The 20,991-nt window shown below is 41.2% G+C and overlaps 2 protein-coding genes across 25 annotated transcripts in view; one reads left to right on the plus strand and one right to left on the minus strand.

The window, feature by feature from the left end:
* CDK14 (cyclin dependent kinase 14) overlaps window positions 1-16,110 on the plus strand; it is a 711,364-nt gene extending 695,254 nt beyond the window's left edge. For all 6 annotated transcript variants that reach the window (XM_049714769.1, XM_049714770.1, XM_033420532.2 and 3 more), the window contains one exon: window positions 14,974-16,110. The gene's annotated coding sequence lies outside the window, so the exon portion shown is untranslated. The remainder of the gene's footprint in view (window positions 1-14,973) is intronic.
* A 2,377-nt stretch (window positions 16,111-18,487) lies between these two features.
* Window positions 18,488-20,991, minus strand: part of MTERF1 (mitochondrial transcription termination factor 1) — a 547,773-nt gene continuing 545,269 nt past the window's right edge. For 10 of the 19 annotated variants that reach the window (XR_007479182.1, XR_007479181.1, XR_007479178.1 and 7 more), the window contains one exon: window positions 18,488-18,639. The gene's annotated coding sequence lies outside the window, so the exon portion shown is untranslated. The remainder of the gene's footprint in view (window positions 18,640-20,991) is intronic. The other 9 variants (XR_007479177.1, XR_007479175.1, XR_007479172.1 and 6 more) reach the window with 3 other exon arrangements.

The following is a 20,991-nucleotide window of genomic DNA, read 5'->3' on the forward strand; positions in this document are numbered from 1 at the left end:
TGCGAAGCTTCAAAAAAGGAAATGGGGAATGGTCTTGTTGCATTTAATCAGTGGAAAACCGTGGTCAAAAAAATGTGTTGTTTTTTTTTTTGAAAGTTAGTCTCTTTATCTTATGCTCAAAGGAATAAATTTTATAAAATTAAGCTGTATAAAAGTAAAATTATGTGGATCAGAGAACTGAAGCAATTCTGTGCAGATTCCCTTGATCACCCAAACCAGCACGCAGATCCGTGGGAGGAGCAAGGTAGAGGGACGGTTAGGTGTGGTTGCTATGGCAACCATGTGCTGATTGGAATAAGACTGAGGAATCGTGATTCATCCCTGGCTCCACATTTTCCTTTTCTCTTCTTAACTGGCCCCTAAAGATTTGCAGTCCTTGGGGTCTCAGTGCTACCAAGGCAGGTCACAGAGAGACACAGTGCAGCCAGAGGTTGCTGTCCCCTAGCAATGGCAAGGAAGGCACAAGTTATTCATGTGCCTGAGATAAGCAGGGTACAAGTGTAAATAAGGGTTAACCAGAGAGATGAAAGTGAGCAAGAATCATCAGAATGCCAAGCTTCCAGGCCAAGTCCTGGAATGCCACAACTCTGAAATGACAGAACCAAAGTGAGGCCATAGAAGCCAGATCAGCCTGTGAAGTGCAGATATAAAAGACCATGAGTTCGTTTTCTGATGTTAAGAAGAAACACTGGTATTGACAAGAGAGACAAAGGTTTGTCCAGAGGGTTGGAGTGGGATGTACTTTTCCAACACATGTTTCTGAGCTTCAGCTTTCTCATCCATAAGATGAAATGCTGCCTTGAAGGTTGCTGCGGGGACCAGAGGCATAATAAATCCTCCTCAGCTGCTCAAATGAGTTGTCTGTGACCCTTTCTGAGGGGGAAAATATGAGTGGCCATATTAAGAACAATTGCAAAATCTTGGCTGATATTGTTTTTACCTCAATAGGGAAGATAAGAGTTCGGCATCATTGGCAAAGCTGTGAGAAGAGACTCTGAAGGTCATCTCTTTAGATCCCTACTTAGGGATCTAAAGAATGCCCATTTGTGCTTCTCCTGTTGGCTGTTGCCTTCATCAAATAGAGTGGGCTAGGTTCTACCTCTCTTGATGAAACATGATGCATGGACTAGGTGACATTTTTATTTTGTTTTTGTTTGGTTGGTTGTATTCTTGTCATCTAGGGAGGGTGTAGGAAATCACATAAGCCTCTAACCACTCTTAACAGGAGTGTCCATAGTCTGTGTCCCTTGTTCAAAAGGAATTACCTTCAAGGACTTAACTTTCAGGGAAGGTTATTTCCTCTGCAGTATGCTCTAGAATTGTGGCTAGATGATGGAAATGCTGCTTGATGCTTCAGCATTCTGACTCTCCAATCCTGAGGTTCTTGACCTGCGGTCCATGGGTCTATGAATGGAATTCAGAAGATCTGTGAGCCAACTGAAATTGTATGAAAAAAGCTGCCTGTAGTTATATGTGTAGATGGAGTTTTCTGGAGAGGATTCCTTGGTGTTCATCTGGTTCTCAGATTTGGCAGTGACTCGGTTTAAGAATGATCATAATCTGAGTGCTCTGTGTCTGTTCTCTTGTTGGCAGTTGTATTTATCAGTGTTTTGTCCACTGAGGAGTTGGTAAGAGTAGAAAAATAGGGAGGACATTAAAGAAATTTTTTTCGTAAGAAAAATCATAATCTCAGATTCTGACTTAAAACTGATCTCTCCATTACATAGCAATGCAACAGTTCCTATGCAGTACCATTAAAAACATTAAATAATGTACGCAAAATGTGTACATTTTACTGTAAGTAAAATTTACCTGAACACCATAAATACATATTGCACTCAAATTAACAATATGTATATTTAGGGGTGAAGTATACTGATATCAGCAACTTACTTTGAAAAGCATCAAAATAATAGGATTGATTAATGGATGAATAGAAGCATAGGCAGATGAATAGCTATGTTACAAAGCAAACACATCAAAATGTTAATTGTAGAATCTTTGTAGCGGGTATATGGATGTTCGCTGTACAATTCTTTTGTTTTACTGTATACTTGAAAAGTTTAATAAAATGTTGGAAAAATATATAATCATAATATTTAGAGTGCATACAACTGTATATGATACAGAAGACAGAATAAGGATCGAAAGAAATGAATGGAAGTTGATTTTATAACTTTGATATTTATTGATTCAATTTAGAGGTAATTCTTTAGTACACAGAAGTAAATCTACAAATGTTCAAATTTCAAGTGCAGAGAATTTATGGTCAAGAGGAATTACTGTGATGTATCTGTGTGCTTAGCAAGACAGCCCTCTGAACAGTGACCATGATTGCATATTTTCCCCAGATTTGGTAGGGTTTGCATAGTTTTATTTGGAGCTTGTTCTAACACAAAGCTCTTCTTGCCTTCAATTATTTTCTAGTCTATTTCTTTGCTTGATTGCACACCATGAATCTTAGTAATTTTCCTCTACCTGTCTGCTTCAGATACATCTTATCTGAATCACCCATCTCTAGTAATGTAGACAGGCTTAACAAACTACACCCCAGCGAGTGAAAGAAAGAGGTGCAGTGTTCTTCTTTACATTTTACCAGGCATATATCAGTCTCTAAAAATCAACCTGTTAGAATTTTTCTTAATAAGAGAGTACTAAACGAGATGAGATTTAACTTTACCATGTTAATCCAGGCATGAGTAGTTTTACATCCTGCTTGGACCAACGTGCTTAATAATTGATCATGAGAACCATATAAACTCTGGCACTAAAACTTGGGAGGTTACTAATTAAAAAACAAAAGAGTTTTTCCATTTTAGCATCGCAGGCCCGGCTCATTGTAGGTGACAGCTCATTCGAGCCACTGAATCCAAGAGTTGCAAAAGGAGCAAAACCAAGCAGCTTATTGGAGCTGATGAGCTGTTTTGTTTTGTTTTCACACTTGTATACTTCATGCAGTATACATTATAGTTAATTATTATGTTTCAAGCAAAACTGGTGATTTTTTTCCCCCCATGACAATGAAGCTACTAAGTCACTAGATCTGTTTTGGGGTTTTCTTCTTTCTTTCTTTCTAATGACCCCCGTGTTCAAAGTCAGATCTTTTGAAAAGGACTTAACAGAGCATCATGAGACATGATAGGTGCTTAGGGTGCAATTTTAATGCCAACAGACTGGAAAACAAACAGCATAAACCCAGACAAGACATAACTTTGTTCTTTAGCATCTGTGTGAAGAGGAAATCAGATCTTTCTGGGATGTGCTTCCACTCACAGGTGTGGAAGAGAAGATGTCAGTTCCCAACTCACCACATTGTGGGTGGGATTCTGATTTGGGGCAAGGCGACAGGGTATTGCATTGTCTCTCACAGTAAGAGCTCGATTCACTTAACTCCATGCTTTTGTTTCAGTCGTCCACAAACGGACGTTAAAAAAGCGTGAAGCATCCCTTAATCCCATGAGCCTGGTGTGTGCTGGCTCCTGTCACTGCATTCTCCAGCTCTGTTGCCAGTGGAAGTGAGAGATGGACCCCAGGCTTGCAACCACTGTTCTTTGCTCTGCCACCAAACCACTGAGCTGTTGGCACTTTAATCGTTTTATACCAGGAGGAAACCAATTGTGTTGATGTGAATGTCTTATTCATCGGACATTACAGGCTTCACATTTTTAAGGAGCTGAAACTCCAAGTCCCCAGCATGCACCCGCAGTGAATCAAGACAAGAGTGCCGTGATGACGTTTTCGAATTTATTGCAGTTGCTCTTTAAAAGATTTGACAGTATTTTAGAATTCTAAACGCCACAATTTGAAAGCCTGTCTGAGGTTGTGTGCTAATCAAAAACAGTAAATCATGTTTGACTTATAAAGGTCAGCAGAGTAGTAGAACTCAGAGTTAGTGCATATTCTTTTCCTTTTCCTTTTAAATGTGTAGACAAATATAGAGACTCAAGTGAACAGGCAATTTATCAAGGACCTAAGGCATCTTTCTGGTGCATGAAAGTGTCCAAATTCTCCCCACGGGCTACGTTTTGAAAATTGCAGTCCTGGGGAAGAAGCTTAGTTTCTGTGTCATCCTGAGTCCAGGACACTCTAGATATTTCTCACGGGCAGAATAAGACCTTTCCACATTAAGTGCTGCAAAATCTGGTGCTTTGTGAGCAGTCACAAGACATTCGAAGAACCTGCTGCATTATCTCATTTGATGTCATCCTGAAAAAAACAACTATTTACCCACAGATTTCACAGAGGCAGCTGTGACTTCATCTGTGTGGAAAGCACACAACTGCCCTTGGTTGGGGATTGCCCTGGCGACTCCCCTGCTTAAAAGCCTCGAAGACCTCCTCACTACATACAGAATAAAGCCCCAAACCCTAAGCAGGGCACGTAAGGCCCTCCACTCCACCAGCCTCCCCTACCCTGTCAGCTTCCCCTGCACTTTGTTTCCTGACCTCCAAATATGTGCCTGCCCCACTGGCCACTCACTGCTTCCCAGAGCCCTAGGCTATTCGAGAATGCCCTCCTTCCTCCTTTCTACACATTGAACTTTTATTTATCTTTCAAAGCCCAGTTCTTCCTCACTGCATTGGTACCTCTAGAATAACACTTCCATTCTCCATTTTGACTTAGAGGTTGCTGTTGTCCTGTGGTCCCCTTCCAAACTCTTGAGGCTCCTGAGGACGGCAGTGGTGCGCTGGTAAATATTTAGCAGCCATCTCTCCAGAAAGAGCAGGAAAGCCCTGATTGGTCAATTGTCTGTATCCCATGGTGTAAATATACCTCCTTCCATTGCCAATTTCAAGGGTGGCTGTGTTTAATAACAGCTTGCAAAATTCCTGAAAATTTTAGCATCGGGCTCTCACAAGCCAGTTCAAGCTAGCTTCAGACCACCACTGGGAGGGACCTTGCTTTAACAGTCTTTGGAATAGTCTCCTCTTCCCTGCTAAATGCTGTGCTTTCCTTAAAAAAGAGATGTTCAGTGTTTTCCTGGATTGAAATAGGCAAGCCAGCTGATAGTTTGGCTCTGCCACAGCTCATTGAGTGGGGTGTCATTTGCACAGAGATTCGGGGGATATTTGCACCTCTTGTCATTTGAGAGTGGTGGCCTTAGCCGTCTCCCTCATGCCACGGTGCGCAGGCACGTGTGAATTTAAACAGATGGATTTATTGGAAGTGCAACTGAGAACTGCAGTGAGGAGCAAGTTGATGGTCTTGAATCCAGCAGCCTCATTAGAATAGAATGTGATCCACCATGGCGTCAATAAAACACTTACAGAGGAAAGCCTAAGGCACAGATTTGGGAAGATCAGTGACAAATTCTTTGAGGGAGGAGAGAATGCTATAGGCTCAGATCTCAACATCGTTTCAACAAATCTTTTGTCATTTTATTTATTTTAAATATTTATCTGTTTATTTATTTTTGGCTGCATTGGGTCTTCGTTGCTGCGCACGGGCTTTCTCTAGTTGGGGCAAGCGGGGGCTACTCTTCGTTGTGGTGCACGGGCTTCTCATTTCGGTGGCTTCTCTTGTGGAGCACGGGCTCTAGGCGCATGGGCTTCAGTAGTTGTGGCACACGGGCTCAGTAGTTGTGGCTCGCGGGCTCTAGAGCGCAGGCTCAGTAGCTGTTGCACATGGGCTTAGTTGCTCCACGGCATATGGGATCTTCCCAGCCCAGGGCTCGAACCCGTGTCCCCTGCACTGGAAGGCAGATTCTTAACCACTGCGCCACCAGGGAAGCCTTCTTTTGCCGTTCCTGATGTGAGCCTTTGTCTTACTTTTGTGACTCACAATTTGAGATTGGAACGTCAGCATATTTTAGTTCATGTAGTAAAGTGCCAAGCTGGCTAGCTCTGTTTTTATAATCAACTTGGAAATAACAGCATATCGACCCTGTTGTTCCTGTAAGGGTGACCAACTCCTTTTGGTTTACCCAAGTTTTAAAATTGAAAGTCCCACACCCTGGAAACCCCCTCAGTCAAACTGGGACAGTTGGCCAACCCAGTTGCTGTAAAGGTGTGGTTCCTGTAGTGAATGCTATGGGTACTTACACTTGGAATATACCTCGCACAGCTGCTATGCCAGGAGACATTGAACCAGTGACTGAAAGGATCATAACTTCTTTAAAAGCCCAGTTTATAAAATCTGTTCTCCTCTTAAGGTTATGGTCCTGTCTTTCAGGCACATTATTTATTTATTTTATTTTGTTTTTTTGGCCACACCTCTCAGCATGCGGGATCTTAGTTCCCCAACCAGGGATCGAACCCACGCCCTCTGCAGTGGAAGAGCGGATTCTTAACCACTGGACCTCCAGGGAAGTCCCCCAGGCACATTCTTTAAATGAGAGGGTAGGGCTTCCCTGGTGGCCCCTGGTGGCGCAGTGGTTGAGAGTCCGCCTGCCGATGCAGGGGACACGGGTTCGTGCCCCGGTCCGGGAAGATCCCACCTGCCGCGGAGCCATGGCCGCTGAGCCTGCGCGTCTGGAGCCTGTGCTCTGCAACGGAGAGGCCACAGTGGTGAGAGGCCCGTGTACCGCAAGAAAAAAAAAAAAATGAGAGGGTAAATGAAATGTACTTGGGATAGGAGAAAATGCTACATGTGCACAAAAGGTTGCTATTTATTTCTCATAATGATACGTGTTCCATAACTATCCCATATTTTCGTACTTATCTTGGGTATAAGAGAAATATAGCAACTTGCTATGATGGGATAACCAGTATCAAAATACTTTAAAATAGCCTATTAGGATTTTGTGGGGAGTACATTTCAGATAACTTTACACGCAGATAGAGTCTTAACTTCCATGAATCAGCCCTCAGTGATTTGTTGTTCATTGGCACTGTTCATATTGTGAAGCTGCTACACGGGAAAGAGTTGGTGGGGAGCTTAGCTGGGTGTCCAATGTCTTGAATCCCTCAGCATGACCTTGTTGGACCTTCCTCGCTGTCAGCAGACATTTCCTGGTAGAAACGATGTGCTATGGTAGTGTCCACAATGTGTCACTTTGTGACAGTGTTAAATTGTGCCCCATAAGAATCAGTGTTTCTGCTATAATATGACATATGTGTTCCTACATGTGTTTGGCAAACTACCACAGTAAAAATTGTAGTTTATGGGAAGAAATAGAGTAAGGGGCAGACCACTCAAATTGTATTCAACATAGTATTTTAGTATGTTTGAGCTGCTCTAACAGAATACCATAGACGGGGTGACTTATAAACAATAGAAATTTATTTCTCACAGTTCTTGAGGCTTGGAAGTCCAAGACCAAGGCACCAGGAGATCTAGTGCCTGGTGAGGACCCTCTTCCTCTTCTTGCTGTGTCCTCAACATGAAAGAAGGAGCAAGAGACCTCTCTGGGGTCTCTTATATAAGGGCACTAATCCCATTCACATGGGCTCCACCCTTATGAACTAATCTTCTCCCAAAGGTTCCAGCTCAGAATACCATCACATTAGGTTTAGTTTTCAACATATGAATTTGAGGGGGGACATAAACATTCAGTCTGTAGCACATGGCACCCACAAAAGCAGTAAAAACACTACTAAAAATACTAGCACAATTTACCGGTGAAATAAGTTTGGTGGAAGGGTTGAGGCTACCGAATTTTGGCTGAAACAGCAAAATGTGCAGAGCTCTAGGAGAACCTTACAATAAACAATTCCAAGACAGAGCATCATGTGGCCGAACTAAGCCAAGATGAAATATGTGAGGTAAGTGGGCAGCATGTACAGTACTGCAGACCCCTTCAGCTTGCACACGACTGTGCTTATGTCTCATGTACATGGCTGCTGTGACTTAGTGGCTCAAAACTAACATTAGCACGAATTCTCTCATGTGAACCAACACGACTTCTGGTTTATGCTGACGCTGTTCTCTGTTTACCAATCATATGTGATCTAGTTTTCACTACAGAAAGTCATCTTAGCTTTGCAAATTTCTGCTGAATCTTAGCTTTGCAAATTTCTGTCTCATGGTTCATGAGACAGATTAAAGTTGTAGATGATCATATGTATTGAATTCAAAACCCTTAGCATGAAATTTTCTTGCGCTTCAACACTTTGGACAGTAATAGTAGACAACTTTTAATTTGAAAGAAAAAAATCCACCCAAAATGAAGTCACATCTGCTCTCAGATCTTTTAATTAAAGTCAGACATGAACCCTCGTGTTTCTCTGACTGCTAAATACTTAGAAGTGGTTTTATGAGATTTGTGTGTGTGTGTTTTAAGTTGTAAAAAATGCACACACTGCTGAGTTACATGACTTTGGTTTATTTAAATATAGTTTAGTAGGACTGTAATATATAAGGAAGGTGAAAGGGCAGAATTCTATTTAATTAACTTATACCCACTTGGGAACCAGTCAATTATAAAGGTATGCTGAGCAAATAAAGCTTCACATAAGAAATCCTTGAAAAAAATAAGCCACTTTGGTGAAGGCTTTCCTATTCTTAACTTTGTCATTAAAATTATTTCTATGAGCTATTTCAAACCTTAGATTATATGTGTGTATATGATATGTGTGATTTTTATATATTATGTATGATTATATATAAATGATTATATGTGTGATTGAATATATATATACATATGATTTTTTAAAAGATTAAAATATGTCTTGGTGGCTCTTAGAAGACCTAGATCAGTACTTTCCCTGCACACTTTTGGCCTTTATTGAGATAGGACATACTCCCAGGCTTGCCATCCTTTAATCTACATGTGGATTAAAATACGACCAGTGTTTTATATTTACATAAATCTGATTTAATAAACAGTCATACCATTAAAATAGAGGATTCTTTTCAATCACAGCTAATTATACATCATATAATGCCTGGTCTTTAACGAGGATTTCAATAAATGTTTGTTGATAACGATGATTATTAAAATGAAATGCTTTGTTTTGAAATGTTAGACTTAAAGCTTTGCCTAAAAATTTTTAATTATGATCACCACTTTGGCAAGAAGCTTAAAATGTGCAGAGTCGCTGCAATTAGTGCATTGTGCACCCATATGGATGTTACCAAACAGCTTTCAATTTAAAGGATTTGGGCTATTTGAGTGATGGACCTTCTGTTAAGCTTAAAACAAAGCCCGACTATTTCTGCATTCATTTTAATTAATATTCTCTTGCTGGTCTCAAAGTATTCTCTTCTGGGGGGGAGAAGCATGATTATCATAAATCAGAAATAAGTAACAGAAGTAGGTTTAACTAATTTTCTACTTCGTTCTGTTTCATCCCATTTCTCCCCACCCCCCGAGGAGCTTCAATGCAATGTCAGAACAACTGTGGAAAACACTGATTTCAGATGTTCTCAAAGAAAACCTATATTTCTAGCCAAATCATAACATAATTAAACTCACAGAAAAATGAATAAATAAAGCCGTCCCCAGATTTTTGAAAATCATTATGAAGTTTAAAACGTATCATTTTCAGTCCAACATTCATGTCAAATCTACAGTATAAAATTTGATTATATATACAAATGAGTATATGTGTCATATATGTATATATTTGTATATATGTATGATATTTTTACTTCAGAGAGGTTTGTAGTTGCCTAGGTGCTTGGGGTTTAGCAGTCTTATATGTGGACTTAATTTTCTACAGTAGCAAATTCTGCCTGAAGATTGATTAGTATTTTAAGCAAACTCAAACTCACACAGTCTGGTAGTTCTTTTTTCCTGGATACTTTTAAGTGAAGTCTTAGTAATATGATACTTGGGGAAAAGAAGCTTTCTGGACTTTTTCTTTCACCAACTCAGAATAAATTCTGTAAACGGTTATGTGTGTTAGTTAAGGCCCTGATTTTTTAACTATTTTCAAACATCTCCCCTGCAACCACTCTTTATACACCTTCAGAAAGACAGTCACTCCAGTGGCCACTGGAATCCTGACTACCTGAACGCCCAATTTAGGACAACTGTGAATGCTGATTTCAAAAGTAGACAGCTAAAATGAGCCCCCAGAATCTTCACCGAATTCTTAAGAATAAGATAAACATGAAGATTACAAAGCAGAATTGTAATTTACCAGAACACGTGGGTAAAATAATTCATCCGATATGGGAGTGGAAAGGCATAAAATCATTAAGTCCACTCTAAAACACACCATAGCAGCAGGTCCTATTTTTTTTCCTTTTCCAGCATTAAGGAAATTCATTCCCCCTAGCCACTAGATTTGGCACAGAGAGACTCTAGTTTTTCCATATTGTCTGGATTTTTCATTTTTATTTCCTTTTTTTCTTAAAGCATGTGATTAATTATACACCTGTCTTTAAATTCCTCCTTATATACCGGTCTTTTGGGTTCCACATTTGAAAAGAAGGAAATGTGGAGTTAATTTTATTCTAGGTTAGAAACAGATAAAAGCTAAAGGTGGTCAAATAATATACATTGTTTTTCTTGAAGAGAGGTTAACTATTTTATAATTCTATACTGTCTTTGCTACTGGGCGGTAGCTTTATTTACATCAAATTGCTTCCGTTTCTGTTAGGTTTACACAGAAGTCCCTCAAACAGAAATGAGCGGATTACCCAACACTACCCTATGTGTAGCTTCACATACATCCTGGTGAATATCCTGTTCACAATCTAGGCCATGAAAGAAAACCTACAGTTGTTTTAATTTGGAAGCAAATAATCACTTCTCTCCAGTGAGGCTTAGAGAGAGAAAAAAAAGGGGGGGCCAGAGTCTTCCTGTAGAAAAAAGAATACTTTGTGGAGGGGCAGTGCTGCAGCAGGGTTAAAAAAGTAAAAAGTAAACACAAAACCTGAGAGTGGGTAAGTAGGCCAGCAAAAGAGAGACCATCTGATTACATGGAAGCACCCTGAGCTGGGGTACTGGGCTGTGTTGTCCCACTGGCGTGTAAACTGCGTGTGTTTGTGTATGTGTAAGGGTGTGTGTGTGTATGTGTACACATAGAGATTTAACAGGGAGCACAGAGGGAATTAGAAAGAGCCTGGCCCATTTTTAATTTGGGTCTGTTTGCTTGCATTTAGCACTTAAGGGCTTCTACATTCAGTTTGCTCAAAAGAGTGATGAAGCACTCCTTGCTTATGCCTCAAATCAGAAATGCATGAAGTGCAGCTGCAGAGATAATACATTTTCCCCAAAGGCTTTGGCTGAGCAAATTAGGTGTCAATGGGGTGCCTGCGCAGGCAGTACTCTCTCTAATTAGTCTCTTGAGCCTAGTTGGTGGCGGGTATGAGATGATCTAATCAATTGGTCTGTGTCTGATGGTTCGTGTAAAAATCCTACCAGGCAGACTCTCTCCCACAGGTCACCCACCTGCACAGCGGGGCTGCTCATTTTCATTTTTCATCTCCTCCATCACATGATGCTGACAGTTGGTTTTAAGAAAATTGAATCCAAAAAATATCTAGTTCATAGGGCACATGGGTCAGAACAAAGTTGCATTATGGGTACTAGCAATCCAATTAATTAATATTTATAGCTGAGAAGCTCTATGTAGATATTTCTGAATAAGGATTTTATCAATAAAAATCCAATTTCTTCTTTAAAAACATGCATTTCTAGAGAAAGAACATTGTAAAAACAGAAAGCAAGATATAAATGGCATCCATTAATCTTATGGTTTATATACCTAGGAGTTGACGTGCACACAGTTTATAATTTATATTCAGTTTCATTTGTATTGTGTGTGTGGTGCATTTTAATAATCAATTAAATGTAAGGAAGGATTTTGCTATTATACTTTGCTTCCCTATGAATGTTGTGTGCCCTCTCCTTCCACCTATATCCCCACCTGTCAAATGCATGATTACATTTAGATTTTAAAGAATTTTTCTAGCAGTAAACTCACCTACCTCATATGCAGTCCTTGAAAACTGAAACAGATGCTGATGCCACCCAAGGAGGAAGAAAGGACATCCCATGCTGCCGGTGAACAATATTAGGCAGGGTAGTGGGCACAGTTTGGGCTCAGCTGCTCACAGAGATGGGAAAGGGTCTAGCTCTCACTGGCATCTCCCTTCTTTTCGTATTATTGGCTCCTTTCATTAAATGTCTGAACCTAAACCTAAGTAATAGACATCTCATAATCACTCTGTTCACCTTTTATTATCGATTACTGTTATTTTGTATTATCCTTTATTATCCAACTCTGCTTATGCCCTGGGTTAGGTACATGATTCTCCTAGAGATTACACCCAAAGAATCAGCGCAAAGGCAAGGACAAACACCAGGAATGACTAAAAGAAAGTCTTAAATCAACCCAATAGGAGAGTAACAAGCCATGGATGATGGTGCGCACATATGGTTACGTAAAATCAGATATATTGAAAATCAAATCAGTTTTTTCAAATAGAATGTCATGGAGTTAAAACAAAAATGTTTGACCTACAGGAAGGTGTTAATCTTACCCACCTTTCTCAGCCTGTAGTGTATCTGTGGATGGCCACCTCTGTTCCCAGCACTGTGCTCTTTCAGCAAGAGCATAGGCACAGCATTTGCCCTTGGTCACCATGCCAGGAGGGAATAACATCTGAGAACATACTCCACTCCCAAGTTCTCAGATTCTACCTTTCCCCTTCCTGTTCATTCCACAACTGTCTACTGACTACCTGAGCTAGGTCTGGGCTATGCTCTAGAGACACAATGGCGAACAAAACCAAGATTAATCAAGAATATAATCACCTGCCACCCTACATGCTCCCTCACAGCAAACGCCCTCAGACCACAGGGACTACATGAAGTCTGTAGTTCAGAAAGGTCAGGCTTGGGTGCCAGGTCTGCATCCTACTGATTAAAGTGGTGGAGTGGAGGAGAGCCAGGCAATGACTAGTTCATTCGGGCGTGGCTGTAGGAACTCTGTGTCTAGGCAAGCAGATGTCAGGACAAACCCTGACTCCTGTTTGGCCAGGGTGGGCAGGCTTCCTGGAAAAGCTGGCATCTCTTAGAAGAAAACAATAGGGGAAAATCTTCATAACTTTGTGACACAAAACCCACAAGAAACAAAAGAAAAATACGGATAAATTGGACGTCATCAAAATTAAAATTGTGCATCAAAGGACACTATCAATACAGTGAAAAGGCAGCCCACAGAATGGGAGTAAATATTTGCAAATCAAGGGATTAATATCCAAAATATATTTTTAAAAGAAACTCCTACAACTCAACAACAGACAATCCAATTTAAAACTGGGCAAAGGACTTGGATAGATATTTCTTCAAGTAAAATATACAAATGGCCAACAAGTTCAAACATCACTAATTATTAGGGGAATGTGAATCAAAATCACAGTGCCATACCAGTTCATACCCACTAGGCTATCTATGATCCAGAAAAAACAAAAACAAAAAACCAGAAAATAACAAACGTTTGCAAAGGTGTAGAGAAATTAGAACATTTGTATATTGCTGGGGGGATTATAAAATGGTGCAGCCACTGTGGAAAATGGATTACTAGTTCCTCAGAAAATTAAACAATCACCATATGACCCAGCAATTCCACTACCAAGTGTTACCCAAAAGAATTGAAAACAGGTACTCAGACAAATATTTGTACATTAATGTTCATAGCAGCACTATTCACAATAGCCAAAAGGTGAAAATAACCCAAATATACATCAACTCATGAATGGATATTTCATACAGAGACAAGAAAGCACATTCACTGTTGCCAAGGAGCCTGGAGCAAGAGAAGAATGAGAATGAAGGATATAAGATATGTAAATAAAGGATATAAGGTCTCCTTTGGGGATGATAGAAATGTTTTGGAATTAGACAGAAGTGATGGTTGCACAACACTGTGAATGCACTAAATGCCAGTTAATTATATGCTTTAAAATGGTTAATTTTGTGTTATATGAATTTAGCCTCAATTTTTTAAAAAAGGGTGGAAGGTTAACCTTCCAAAAATCATCATAGTAAGTGGGGGAAATGAGTTAGAGGGTGGAGAGGATGCTGTTTTAATGGTTCTTAACTGTAAGATTGGAACTTGTTGCTCCCTTGGTCAAGGTAGTGCCATTCAGGGGTGATGTGCTTGGTACCCTAGCCTTCAAGGGCAGCAGTACGGCAACTGCACTGCGAAGTCTTGACAAAAGACCACTGTTCCCTGTCTGCCAGAGAAGATGCCTGTGTGGCAGTGTGGAAGGGGACAAGCAGGCCTGACCAGGCCTCAGTGACCTCAAGCTTCTAAACTGAGATAATGAGTTGGTTCTGGGATTCAGTGGAGCTGATGGATCGAATCTCTGGGCTGTGCGACTTGACCCTGACAGTGTTTCTTTTCACCCTTCCTGGCAAGACATTATTTTCCCATCCTAGAAACTCAATGAAAATGCTTAAGGGCCAAAAAAGAAACGGAGAGAGAAGCAGAGTGAACATGCCTTCTTTCTTCTTGAACCGTTCACATGGAAGTAGTTACCGAATTTAAGCAGGCATCATCGGAAATGCACAGTTGTATGCAGGATGTTGGGAAGAGGTTGGCAATTCAGGTCACGCGGGCCAATTTTCATTCTGCTGAAACTAGGTCTGATAATCGGCACTGTGGAATGATATACAGCTGGATTTTTTTAAAAACATGTATGTGATCCGTTTTTCTATTTCATGTTCATAAAAACGAACACGATACATCCTTTTAATGGTCTGTATGATGCTACAGGCATTTAATTAAGACCAGTATTAGTGCTAATGATTTGGGGAAGGAAATTTGCTGAATTTCTTTTTCTCTAAATAATCCAAGAGGAGGTTAGACCATTTAAATTCATGGAGTTAAATTATTTTAACAGTAGAAAATGCAATCAGAGCATTTGTTTATCGTATTATAAGGACTGTTTTGGTTAAGGAGACTGCTCTGCTTCCAACATGTGTGCTCGAAGCCACTGTGGAAAGAATGGATAGGCTCACTTTGGCCTGACCAATTCTGATGTCTCATGTAATTTAGGAAAAATGAATGATGGTAAGGTTTTTCTGGTTGTTTTGTTTTTAACATATAACAATTTTCTCTTTCCTCCTTCCAGGATTAAGTTGTCATCATTCTGGGAAGGAAAAAAAACCATTAATGAAGTGGCCAATAATACGAAGGGAATCACGGATCAGTCTCCTTTCACTCCCTGTGGTGGATTTCACTTACAAGAAAATTGAAGCTGGCAAGACCTGTTTTCTCTGCAATTTATTTAAAACCTTGCACGCATTTGGATACCTTGTGATTTCCAAGAACTATGTGAAGATTAAGTTTTGCTTACTGATACATGGCATGTATTCTTCTCAGTCTTTTGTGTTTGATTTTTTTTGATTTCCCTCTGCACCACGGCGTCTCTGTAAAGGTTTTTATGCTTTCACCAGCCATGTCTTAAATACATTAAGACAACACACTCAGTGTTCACACTTCTTCAGTAATGTCTGTACTTGAAAGCCACATAGTGGCATAAAACAATGTGTGTTTTCTTTGAGCGCAATGCACATTTTGCAACCACCAGGAAGGAAAACTATAGCTAAAAAAACACCCATGTTCTCTGACTGACTTGACACCTTGGTCCCTGGCCATGGGACCCCACTTGTCTCTTTAAGGACATTGGCAAATGTGTGTTTTTGTTTTGTTTTTTTTCTTGGAAATAACTGCACACTTATATAGGATATCAGAATCTGCTTAGCATTTTCAAGCCACATAGCATGACTGTTCTCCGAGCAGGTTGGAAGTGAAGAAACAAATATGAAGCATTAAGAACAAAGACAGGGATAAATCACTTCCTTTTGAACCTCTAGAAATTGAGGTAGCTTTTTAAATGCTTTCTGGGTCTTGTCAACATCTTATTTTTTTCCATCCACTTTGTTACGCTTTGTGAGTATTTTCTAAATGGTGAAAAGAGTGAGGAACAGAATGTTTGTTTAAAGCACGGGTGCAAAAGAATTGTATCTGCTAGATGAGCCCTGAATGCTGTCTTTACTAGTCAACATTTAAAAAGCAAATTACAAAGCTATCCGGAGTTTGAAATTTGCTCATTTACACCAAAACACCTTTGAACTACATTTTTCTAAACATTCCAGGCTAATTGGAAGGCATCATTGGGTACCCTAACTTCAAGCAGTCTCCAGGAATAACTGTTCGGACGCAGGTTTTAGAAACAAGGCAGGAGTCTTGCTTTAAAGATGGAAAAGGGAAAAAGGAAAGGCCCGGCTTCCCTTGTTTAGGAGAGAGAGACCTTGGAGGATGAAGGCGAGTATGTGACGTGGAGGGGAAGGTGGATTAGGCATACGCGTGCTTTGATCCAGAGGGAGAGCTGCCTGGCACAGGTCTGTTCCCGGTGGGGCAGGCCTCACTGCAGACCCCAAATAACACTGGGGCAGCTAGGAAACTTCATCTCGAGCATGAAACCTAGCTCCTGAGGACACCAGTTCTTATGGAAATACCTTCGTGTACATTGTTTTACATTTCCTAGTAGAGAGGAGGAGAGGCAAGAGAACTTGAAACGTGTCGCACTTTCTAGGATCAAGAGTAGGAATTATGAGCCAGTTTGACAAAAACTTTCCCTGAGAGTCAGGTGAAGGAAAGGCTTTTCTATAGTCACCCAGTATACCTAGGAAATTGGACCCAGAATTTCTAAACATTAAAACAGTACTTCCCCTGGAGTGGGGTGTGAGTATAGATGTCAGGTCACAATCCATCTTGTCCAAAGTAGTATTCATTGTAAGCTTCTAAGTGCTAAGCGAGGAATTATTTACTGATTGATTTTAAAGAGTGGAAAAGTTATCCAAGGCCAGAATGCTTACTGTTCACTACCTAGAAATACTTCCCATTCTCCTTTCATACATTCCAACTCTTTGGCAGTCTTTAGAGGTATTTTGATTTAACATGTATTTACATTAGGATTTCTTAAAGTAAATGTGGAGAGAAAACTTTACGTGCAATCAAAAAACGGCCTTTCCTGTGATTTATTTTGAATTATTCATTTGGGGGAGAGGCATAACTTTTGTACTTAATGAAGTTTAAACCAAGGGCTGATGATGATTCAGTCTTGCTATGTAATAAGCTTTCTAACTTGAAATTTTGAAAATATTTAATGTTTAAAGACTTCAATTAGAAATGTTAGAGTTATTCAGAGATATATGCCCCCGTCATTGGCAGCTTCTCTTGGGAAATGAAACGTAATACTTCTCAGTGGGGGGGTAAATCTGTTTTATTACAGAGACATATGTCTCAGAAGGGTCTCATTTAGGAGGTTTTAGGTTCCCCATGCTTGCCATTGGTGCAGAACATCAAAGTTTACTTTGTCTCTCTCTTTCCTCTCCCATTTGCGAACACCTTCTTTTTTTTTCCCTCCTCTCGCTGAGGACAGCCATGAAAATCACTACAGACTGTGTTCATGAACAGATTTACTATTCTATTGAGAAAGCACTGGAATGTTTTGTGAGATTATTTTTATATGAAGGAGTAGCTTGAATTCAAACAGCTGGAATAGTTAGAACACGTTAGCATGGTAGCTGTATCTGTGTGACGTCACTGCACACATAGTATTTTGAAAGGCAACTTGGGACTTCATGTCCATTTTCTTAAAGGAAGAGTTCGGTTGACTTAAAAATAAATACAAGATACATAGGACATGAAAAAAAAATGTTTGCAGTGCTCAGATAAAAAAAAACGGGGGCATAAGGCGGGAGTGGCTGTCCGTCCCCTGACACAAGGATGAGAAGCTATTTCTACCTCCCAAGGGTGACGAGAAGAGTTTCCAGAGGAGCCTCCAGGCTTGTGGAGAAAGCAGGGTCTCTTGGTATCCTTTCCTCAGTGTGTACATGATAGCCAGTGTAATCAATACCCTAGGTAATGCGTCTATACAAGATAATCATCTGTGAATATTACTGGTTTTGTAATCTTTGTTATATAAGAGGATGTTTAGGCTGTACATACTGGGGTAGATTATTGCCTGCCCCTATACATAGGAATATGCTGCATAATTGCATATAACTCCCATCTCCCTTACCAGCTTGTAGGCAGAGGAAACCATATAAGTTACTGCCTTGCAATTTTCTCATACACCAAAAACCAAACCAAACAAAATTCAAATAAAATAAGCAATCTCCTATTCTCATTCCCTTCCTACAGCAGCATATTTTAGAGGCACATACAAAATCTACATTCTCTCTAGTTGGGAGTGGATTTAAAAAATTTTTCTTTTATCTTTTTTTTGTATGATACACTGAGATGTGTACTTTCTAACAGGGGGTTGGTACCTAAGAAATGAGCTAGCATTCAGAAAATTATTATACTTCAAAATGACACATAGTAAGGAGAATGGAATAATACATGTTGCATATTTGTTACCAATTGTAATTTGTCTGTATTATGAAAGACATAATGGTTTGTCAGCTGTCACTGTCGTTTTCTTGTAACATGATATGGAATAAAGAATAGCAGAATCTCTGTACATTTTCTTGTTACATCTTCTTGGTGGGTACCAAATAACACCATATACTCCATCAAAGAAACACTGTCTTAAAAACTCTTAGACACAACCATTCTTAAAGAATGCAAACAAGAGGGGCTTACCTGGTGGCGCAGTGGTTGAGAGTCCGCCTGCCGATGCAGGGGACACGGGTTCGTGCCCTGGTCCGGGAAGATCCCACATGCCGCGGAGCGGCTGGGCCCGTGAGCCGTGGCCGCTGAGCCTGCGCGTCCGGAGCCTGTTGCTCTGCAACGGGAGAGGCCACAACAGTGAGAGGCGCGTATACCGCAAAAAAAAAAAAAAAAAAAGAATGCAAACAGACCAAACACACAATGCTCTTGGATGTGGGAAGGAGTGAGTTAGCTGGCATGTTCCAGAAATTTGTTAAACCCTCCCTCTGCTTGATTTGCTATGCCGAATGCAGGTAAAGGACTAGAGGTTGTGCAAAACAAATCTTGTGAGCTCCAAGATCGTCACAATTCCCCCAGGTCCTTACTGACATTCACCACATGTTCTGTGCATTGGAGCCAATCTGGTTTTGTTTAATGACAATCTTACTAGTATCTTTTATTGCCTCTTCCTCTTTTTTTGTTTTTTTTTTTGCACATATACTAAGATGAGGTGAGTAGGTTACCCTCCATTGAACACAAATCAAAGCCTGAGCACGCTGATATTCTGCCAGAAGCGTTAGTGTTCTCGGAGCTGAGCACATTTCCCTGAACACGGCCTAGTGGGCGCCTGCACCTGACCCAGCACTGCTGGGAGCCGCGCTGGGATGGACAGTGCCACTTGGGGAGGCCAGTTTCATTTCTATCATCACCTCTTCTTGTCGGATCTGTCAGCTTCATAACCCCAAACAAAGCCCCATCAATGGATAATAAAGTTCATACCAGATACAGTCATCAACTTCTAGATATGCTATTTGGTGATTTTAAAATATTTCTCCTTGAAGGTAAAAATCAAAATTCATATCTCATGTTAAGAAGACCTACGACCCCCTGCACAGACCCTCACCCCAGCAGCACCCACCTCAGGTTTCCCTTCCCTTGCTCCTTTCCTATAACCTCTGTGATTTCCTAGTTTTGGAAGCCCTCACAAGCTGACACTCACAGAACCGAATGTAAGTGTTCTCAGTTGATGTATATTGCATTCCACAAAAGCTCGTGAGAGCCACCGCATCTCCAGCCTCCACCACCCCTGCTGTCTCCCCTAAAGCAGCAAGTCACCTATGCCAAAGGCACGTGCACTTCCACACAGCCCTGCCACCCCCAGTGGATTCTGAGATAGGAGATGGCGTAGAGGCAGACGTCGTGGTAGCCAAGGTAGAGATAACAGGCACATTTCTTAAATGGGAGCCACAAGTGACCCTGGAAACTGATTAGAACTAGAAAGATGTCAAAAGCATAACTTGTTCCTTGGAGCTGTTTCAAGGGAGCAAAATGTATGCCATCGTCCCACTTCAGTGACAGTAGCGCAGATGCCCATTGCTGACATCATTTCCAGCAGCCTCGGCGGTGGGCTTGACCGCATCCCTGGGTTGATTTAATCCCACTCGCTCTTGAGAAAAGAGAGGAGGTGGAGGGCTGGTATCTACCAGAGGCCAAAGAAATAGCTTGAAGAAATAGTTCTAACTTTTTTAATGTGGAAGTAGAGATGACAGTCAACTCTCAGCTCCATAATTGCCCAGGGCTGCCTTGCTCTTTTTCAGCAGGGCCGTTGTTCCAGCTCTGCCAGGTTGGAGCATGTGGTGTGTGCTCGCAGAGGCAAGCAGTTAGAGTCAGGAGGGCGGTACTCCCAGCCTTGCCATTGGCCCCCAGAGGAAAGAGAAACCAGAGGGGAAGGTGTCGGAGCAACCCGGAGCCACTAGGTTAACGCGTACCGTCGCTGAAGAATGGCGGGCATTGTAAAGCTCCGCCATGAGGACCCCGCCGTGGCCCAGCAGCCTGCTGCTACCAGTGGGTGGTGGCGTTATGGGCATTAGCTTTGAGAAGCTTATACAGCAGAGGGGGCTAGGATAAAGGACACAAATCAGGAGAAAACTGACAAGATTAAAAAAAAATCCAAGGCTTCGTATTTACTGTTCATCCCCCATGCTCTCGGTGTGCTATATTGTCTGCGTTGAGTCATGCTGAGAGAGAGCCAGGCACAATAATAGCTCGGAGCAGCCTTGCAGCCCCAGAGCCAGCCTCTGCCAATGGTGCTGACTGTGCCGGTGGAGAATGGGATTCTGATAGAGTCGTCTTTTTTCTCCTTCCCTGTGAGACCACCAATAATTACGGAGGGCATGCTGCAAAGATGGGGTAAGGGTTCCCAGTTGGAGTGTATCCTGAGAAGTGACCCAGCGGGGGTCCTGGCGAAGGTGTGCCTGCCTGACAGATGCAGACAATGCTGGGGACATCCAGGGACATATGTTTGAAGCAGCGGTTCAAGGATTTAGGTTCAAATGCAACTTAGCTTATACATCCTACTACAGTGTGAAACAATGACTCTCTTCCCTCTCGCCATCTTCAAACAAATCGAATAACTGGGTACCTTGCGGATCCCTGGGGCAAGCAGGCACAAGTCCCTTATTCTGCCCAACATTGGGGAAATCCAAAC

This window comes from Orcinus orca, chromosome 9 (assembly GCF_937001465.1).
Source record: "Orcinus orca chromosome 9, mOrcOrc1.1, whole genome shotgun sequence".
NCBI lineage: Eukaryota > Metazoa > Chordata > Mammalia > Artiodactyla > Delphinidae > Orcinus > Orcinus orca.